The following is a 7,507-nucleotide window of genomic DNA, read 5'->3' on the forward strand; positions in this document are numbered from 1 at the left end:
CCATAGAGTTCACCAGGGTCTTCAGGTGTGGCTTCTACATTGTGTTCCAAGGTGACTGTTCCACATTTGACAAGCAGGAAATGGAGAATGAGAAGGTTGGATATACTCTGTTTTTTAAAAAACCTGATTAATTCTGTTCACATCCCTTAGCCAGAACCTAGTTACATGGTCATACCCAGCTACAAAGAAAGCTAAGGAATAGAATCTCCTGTTCTGCAGCTGTGTTTCTACCTGAAACTTCTATTATGATAGGACCAGAGAAGAGACATTAAGGCACAAGTGGTCTCTGCCAAAGTCTGGCACTTCGATGGCCCCAAATCTGAGTGCACTGCTTTTTCACACACAGCACATTCACCCTTATACAAGGGAGCATGGACAATTATATCAATAACTTTACCCATAAAATTATAGACTAGATGTAGGTATTATCCCAAAGTAGATTTGGAGGGAAAAGATAAATGTTGTATTTGCCCCTTTTAAGGTGAGTGAGAATCAAGAATATTTCAGTGTTAAGCAAAAAGGGTAAGTAGGAATTGAGAAGTTGAAATGTCAGAGAAAAGAGAAAAAACTAATGGAAGATGATTCTTGAGGGCAAGAAGGGATGGAATCCATAAGAGATGTGAAAGGAATGGCAGCGGGTGAGAAATAGGACACCTTTTCCAATGTTGGAGAAGAGATAGTAAAAGATGAGTTCAGGGGTAGGCAAACTTTTTGACTCGAGGGCCACAGTGGGTTCTTAAACTGGACCGGAGGGCCGGAATAAAAGCATGGATGGAGTGTTTGTGTGAACTAATATAAATTCAAAGTAAACATCATTACATAAAAGGGTACGGTCTTTTTTTTTTTTTTTTTAGTTTTATTCATTTCAAACCGGCCGAATCCAGCCCGCGGGCTGTAGTTTGCCCACGGCTGGTTTAGATGCAGTAAGATTGTAGATGATGAGGCATGAGATTGAAAGAAGCCTACTAATATTTAAAATTTTTATTCCGTATATACACATAGAAAAGGTTCTTTAAGTTTAGGAGACATGTAGTAAGTTATGGGGTTCATGAGGAGTTGAGAATATTTGATTCTATACTTAACACAGATCAATAACCTTCCAGTAAAACAGATTAAGTCTTTCAGTTGCCAGGGAGTGGGAGGGAAAAGATGCTGAGAATGTATATTACCAGTTTCCTATTTGTTTAATGGATGAATAAATGAGATTATGATCTAATTGATCAGAAAGGCATGTTGACAATTATGGGCCAGTGAAGCAAGTGCAGAAAGGCATACAAAGACCTATGGGAAGAACTGGAGGGCGAGGCATGACTTCAGCAAGACATAATAGTTAAATATTTGCCTATGCCGGCGCACCATTGGAGTGGTAGAAAATAGGCCACATTACTGATAAGTTTTGTAACGTTGGCTCAGTTACTTCATAGAGATTGACAGTGAGTGTACTATCTCTCCCCAAACTATGGTAGCATGTTTTTATATTGGCAGTTCCAAAAGCTAAGTGGTTGATTTCTCCAGTTTTAGAAGGCGTGAGTCAGAATATAGCTTTAAAGAAGAAAATAGAACCCATGCTACGTTATTAATAATATTTGAATGAGAATCCTTATGAAGCACATTAAGGTTTGAAAACGTAAAGTTTTTTATTACAAAGAAAGAGAACACATGGTCATGTTCATGGAAGCTCAGACAGTGAATAACACCTATAGCTAACTCTTGAAGCAGACAATAGTAATTTTTATTACTCCTTTCCTTCCCCACCTCTTAAAGTCACACGTGTAGTGTCCCTTTCTTGGCCTGATGAAATCTGAGTAGAAAGGATATTTGTCACATCCACACAGAAACTCGATAAACCACACTGGCTCTTCCTGTCTTGCTGATCAAGAAACATTGCCAGGATGGTGGTGCCTCAACAGTCTGCATTTCTAAGTGGCAACAATTGCCAAATACATGCACACACATACATCGCACATGTGAGTGAGAAATAAACTTTTATTGTGCTATAAACCGCTTATTTGGGGATTGTTTGTTCATGCAGCAAAACCTAGCACATTCAACTGATATAATAATTGAATGTTAAGCTAGCACTGGTATCTTTTATGTATCAGTATCTTCGAGGGCACAATTTAGAAGCTATATTTTTTCTTTCCCTCTTATCTTGAAATCATATTCAATTAATAGATGACAGAAAGGACCTCTTGATATCTATGAAGAATTTCAGGTTTGTCACCTCCTTAAACTATGCAAACATTTTTGAGTTTTGGTGGCCATGCATTTTTTTTTATCTGAAGAGAACTGTTCATAGTTTTTTTTCTGGTTCTTCTACAAGCCCATAACCCATACACAATTAAGAATAACCATTCTAGGAGCCCAAATTTGTAAATTCCTGCTTCAGCGCACAGTTGCATGACAACTTAACTTTAACTAGTAAACAGTAGCTAGTCAGGATATGAGTTGGAGAGAATGCTGTTTTGGAGAGTTTAATGAAGAGTAACTTTGTACAGATCTGTAAATTTATTAATACCCTGTGTTGACGTAAGAAATGTCCAAACCTGTAGACGATTTGCATAATAGTTTAGTTGAGCCAATCTGACAACAATTGCCAGGAAGCAAGATCTCAAATGTTCCACAGACTGACAGTTTTTCAGTTTGTTTATACCTTGGGAATTTAGGAGGGGAAGTAAGGGAAGTTGCATGAAGGTGGGAGAAAGCAAAGTACAGGATAGTTAACAAGATTACATGCCTCTATTGAGGGTGGTTACACCCTCCAGGGGTCTGGAAACGACAGTTACTTTTGTCATTTCACAGGTGTGTTAACCTAGAATGCACAGAAACAATGGACAGGGCATGCTTAAGGTAAAGATAAACCATTTACTAAAGAAATTATATGCTTGAACCCTGGTCAGTGTGGCTCAGTGGTAGAGCATTGGCCCATGCATGAAATGGTTGCTGGTTCGATTCCTGGTCAAGGGGCATGTACCTGGTTTAGAGGTGCATTCCCAGGCCCCAGGTTGGGATGCAACCAATCAATGTGTCTCTCTCACATCGATGTCTCTCTGTTTCTCTCTTTCTCTCCCCGTCCCTCCCTTCCACTCTCTCTAAAAATCAATGGGAAAAATATCCTTGGGTGAGGATTAGCAAAACACTTTTGTTGTTATCTTCATAGTCTTTCCGTTACTGTCAGGTATCATTATGCTGATTTCACACAGACAAAAAAATTAACTTGTTTTCTTTTTCTGGGTTTTCATGTCATAGGAGGCCTTCCATGTTTGTATATGTATAAATATTCATTGATGATTAATCACTATGTTTTATTGATTAGTTGAGAGCTAAACCAATAAACAAGGTCTTTTAAAAAAAAACAAACAAAAAAAAAAACACCTTTCTATTATCCAAAGCTCTTGTGTCTAGGGAGGGATCATAGTTTCAGAATGTTGGGCCTCTCTAGCTAGTTTCTAAAAACATACATTTTTGGCCCAGCTGGTGTGGCTCAGTGGTTGAGCATTGACCTATGATCCAGGAGGTCACAGTTCAATTCTCCATCAGGACACATGCCAGGGTTGTGGGCTAGATCCCTGGTAGGGGGCCTGCCGGAGGCAGCCAATCAATTATTCTCTGTCACCATTGATGTTTTTATTTCTCTCCCTTTCTCTCTGAAATCAATAAAAATATATTAAAAAAATAAAAAACAAAGGGGATAGAAAGAATAGGAAGAAATCAAGGGACCAAAAAACCAAAAAACAAACAAACAACAAAGAAAGACTAGGACACTTAGCTTCTTCACCCATTCCAGAAAGAGATCACTCCTTGTCTTTTGGGGCAATCCAGCCCTGTCTAGGGTGTGTGTGTGTGTGTGTGTGTGTGTGTGTGTGTGTGTTTAACGCATCTGTTAATTTTTAATTGATTTCAGAGAGGACACATTTAACTGTGTTTCTATGTAATAATGCACTGCACACGTCAACTGTATATTGTTAATTTAAGCTTTATTAAATATACATCAATATCATGAATGACCATGTTGAAGGAACAACTGGGAATTTGATATGAAAATGTGCTTACCTGTAGTCCAGTGCAGGATTTTCATCAAAGGCCGCTTTTCTTGTTAGGAGGATCACTTATTCATAGGTCAATGTTTGTCTGGTTACGCCCCATATTTCAACATCTTTAATGTCATTAGTGGAAATTTTTATCTGGATAATTGTTCAAAAGGTTTTATTTATTTGCTTAAAAGACATGTGGAATGAGGTTAATAAAATAGAAAAGAAAAGAGCAAAGGGAGAAAAGAAAATATAAATATCCTAAATGAAAATGTATGTAGTCAAACTTCACATTTATCTCAGAAATTCCTGGCATAAAAGGAAAAAAAGAGGAAAATATGGTCAGTCACAACAGGGCTTCTTAACCTATCATATCATAGTACAAACAGAACATTATCATTATTTTAATGGACATGGTGGAAAACAAAGGAACCCCTGGGATCCAGCTAACCTGAGAGCTGAGAGGATCAATATTTGGACACACCCATAAACACCCTGGGGTGCACTCGTGAGCCACAGCATCATAGCTGGAAAATCTGTTACATAGTTCACATTGCCAGACGTTAATTAGTATAATAATTTGCTATTAGTAAAGAGGATTTTGTTTGCATGATTGTTTGGTTTTCACTGTTTCTAGGCATGGCCTTATCCTATGTGGCAGGTTACAGCATCATCCAGTTTTCCAAAGGAATTTCTGAGAGTAAGAGTTGTAGGGCTTTCTTCCCTGCCTTCTAATAGAAAAGCCATAGCGTTTCCCTTGGGGAGTACGAAGACCAGCCAGGTCTTCAGCCATGGCAATGAAGTATGAGTGTGTTCTGCCATTGCCCTGCCCTTCAAACCCCATGAATGGCTTGGAAGGGCAGGGCACTGCAACTTTGATGCCTGCAGGAAAAGGGAGACACATTTTTTATGTAAATGTAGACTTTCGAATACTGAACCAATATGCCTGCTTCCAAGTTGTGCAAGTTGTAACGGGCAGTATTTTGGAAACAAACCTGCAGGTATAATCAGCTACTAAGATACATAAGCAGAATATGTGGAAAATGTTTTTCTCCTAGAGGGCCTTGTGAGGGGTGTGGAGAGGAGCTTTTCAAATGAGGGAGACACCAAATCCTGTTGCCATGCAGGGCTGTGAACAACAGTATACACACTCCTGAGGGCTTTTCTTTAGAGGATCTGGGTTGGAATGAGAATAGCAGATGTCACATCCAATAGTTGCCATGAAAAGCAGAGAAGCTAACCCAAGCCCAGAAGTTTCACATCAACAGGTAGCTTAGCTGAAAGTTAGGGGAACATCATTATAAGTGCTAGTATTTATTACGTAGGTAGGTGATGTTTCTTCTGGACACTTTTTTTTTTTTTTACTACTTTGGTTTGAAGTAATGTGATATGTCCTTAAAAAATACATTTTTATATTCTGCTTTGTGATGTTGGGGCTGGGACTTGGCTAATTTCATTTCTCAGATTCCTTTATCTGCTAGTTTCTTATTAAATTCTATCAGTGGGTGGATAAATAGAAGGGAAAAGGAAGGAAGAGAGGAATTTCCGTTCCTTTTTTCAGTTCCTACCTCCTCACTCCAGCAGCAGGGGCTGCTGCTCCGGGCTCCGGCTTCTTCCTGAACTCATCGTGTTACTAAGAGGAACCAGCAACTCCCATGACAAATCCCTTGGTAGATAGAGTGACGGTTGTTCTGTTGCACATGACTTAACTAGGCTGTACCTCCCAGGCTATCTGCAACTTGCCAGTCACATCTGCTCCTCAGAAGCCCACACCCCAGTTGTGGAGAGTTTCCCAACAGCTTGGAGTACCAGGTCTACAGGGGCATCTCCGTGAACTTCTGTGTCCCTACCCCCTGTCCTTTTTTCTGTATCTATAGCAGTTATTAATCTCCTTTTTGCTCTTTAAACCTTCCCATGCTTATGGAAAGAGTTCCCTGGATTAATTAATCTGCCTTAGAAATACCCAGTGTGCTTTCTATTTACTTTATTACACAGGCCACAGGGCCCTTCACCAACTGCTGCAGTCAGAGAATGACCTCAATTGGTCAAGCCTCGGGCATACCTACTTCCGTAGCTGGGGGCATGATTTTTTGCTAGAAAAGGAATAGCTAGGGAGAATGGCATTATGGACAGCTACCGAGCAATAATCATCATAAATAGTCGTCATAAAAAATAGCTTTGGGCAGCGCACTCGGAGGTCCCGGATCTGTCTCTTGCTTCAACAGTGTTTGGATGGAACAGACCCAGGGACGCCCCTTCTTCCAGCCTCCGGCCACTCTCCTGCGTTTCATCCACTCACCACCTTCAGCACCACCCCCAGGACCAGCCAACACCGGTTTTTTTTCTACCTTAAACTCCTTATTGCCGAACAACCATGAGCTCCCAAATTCGTCAGAATTATTCCACCGAGGTGGAGGCTGCGGTCAACCGCCTGGCCAACCTGCATCTCGGGCCTCCTACACCTACCTCTCTCTGGGCTACTATTTCGACCATGATGATGTGGCTCTGGAGCATGTGGGCCACTTCTTCCGCGAGTTGGCGGAGAAGAAGTGCGAGGGCGCTGAGCATCTCCTAAAGTTGCAGAACAAGTGTGGCGGCCGCATTCTTTTCCAGAACGTGCAGAAACCTTCCCAAGATGAGTGGGGCAAAACTCAGGACACCATGGAAGCCGCCCTGGCCTTGGAGAAGAACCTGAACCAGGCCCTTTTGGATCTGCATGCCCTGGGTTCTACCCGTGTAGACCCTCATCTCTGCGACTTCCTGGAGAACCACTTCCTGGATGAGGAGGTGAAACTCATCAAGAAGATGGGCGACCACCTGACTAACATCCGTAGGCTGGCCGGCCCCCAGGCTGGGCTGGGCAAGTATCTCTTTGAGAGGCTCACCCTCAAGCACGACTAGGAGCCTTTGGAGCCCAGAGGCCTTTCCGAAGCCCCCCCCCCCCCCCCCCCTGCACCCTCCTGGAGTCTCTGGCTTTTACCTGAGCCTCTTCCTGAAACTACTAGCCATTCCTTTAACCACCCTGGAGCCCTCACCCTGGACCAAATGAGACAATAAAGCTTTTTGCAAAAAAAATAAAAATAAAAATAAATAAATAAATAAATAAATAAATAAAAAATAAATAAATAATAGCTTTGTAATTTGTAATGGTCCACTGGGGAAATGAGGAAGAAGAAGATAGCAGGAATGAAAGAAAGGAGAATAAGGGAGTTTTGTTCTGAGATGGACATGCATGTTAAAGTGCTGATGGGAAGAGTTAAAGTTGTGGGTATAAGTAAAGAGGCAGGGAAAGAAGAGACAATGGATGATGATGGGCCCAAAAGAGGGCTGAAACCAGATCTCGAATAGGAGGAGGGGTACACTGACTACAATAGGAGTGAAGGAGGCTACAGTGGACCCGGGTGCAGGGACATCTGCTAGGAATAATAGGAGGAACTTGTTGGAGTTCACCTCTGCTAGCCTGTGTTTTCTCTATT

General features: G+C 41.4%; 1 pseudogene across 1 annotated transcript; it reads left to right on the top strand.

Moving 5' to 3' along the window:
* The first annotated feature begins 6,405 nt into the window (after window positions 1–6,405).
* LOC308533942 (ferritin light chain-like) lies at window positions 6,406–6,932 on the top strand (annotated as a pseudogene). Its single transcript has one exon. The product of its transcript is annotated as a ferritin light chain-like (transcript).
* Window positions 6,933–7,507: the final 575 nt, after the last annotated feature.

The sequence above is a fragment of the Myotis nattereri genome (assembly GCF_964212035.1).
Source record: "Myotis nattereri genome assembly, chromosome: 18".
In the NCBI taxonomy this organism is placed as follows: Eukaryota; Metazoa; Chordata; class Mammalia; order Chiroptera; family Vespertilionidae; genus Myotis; species Myotis nattereri.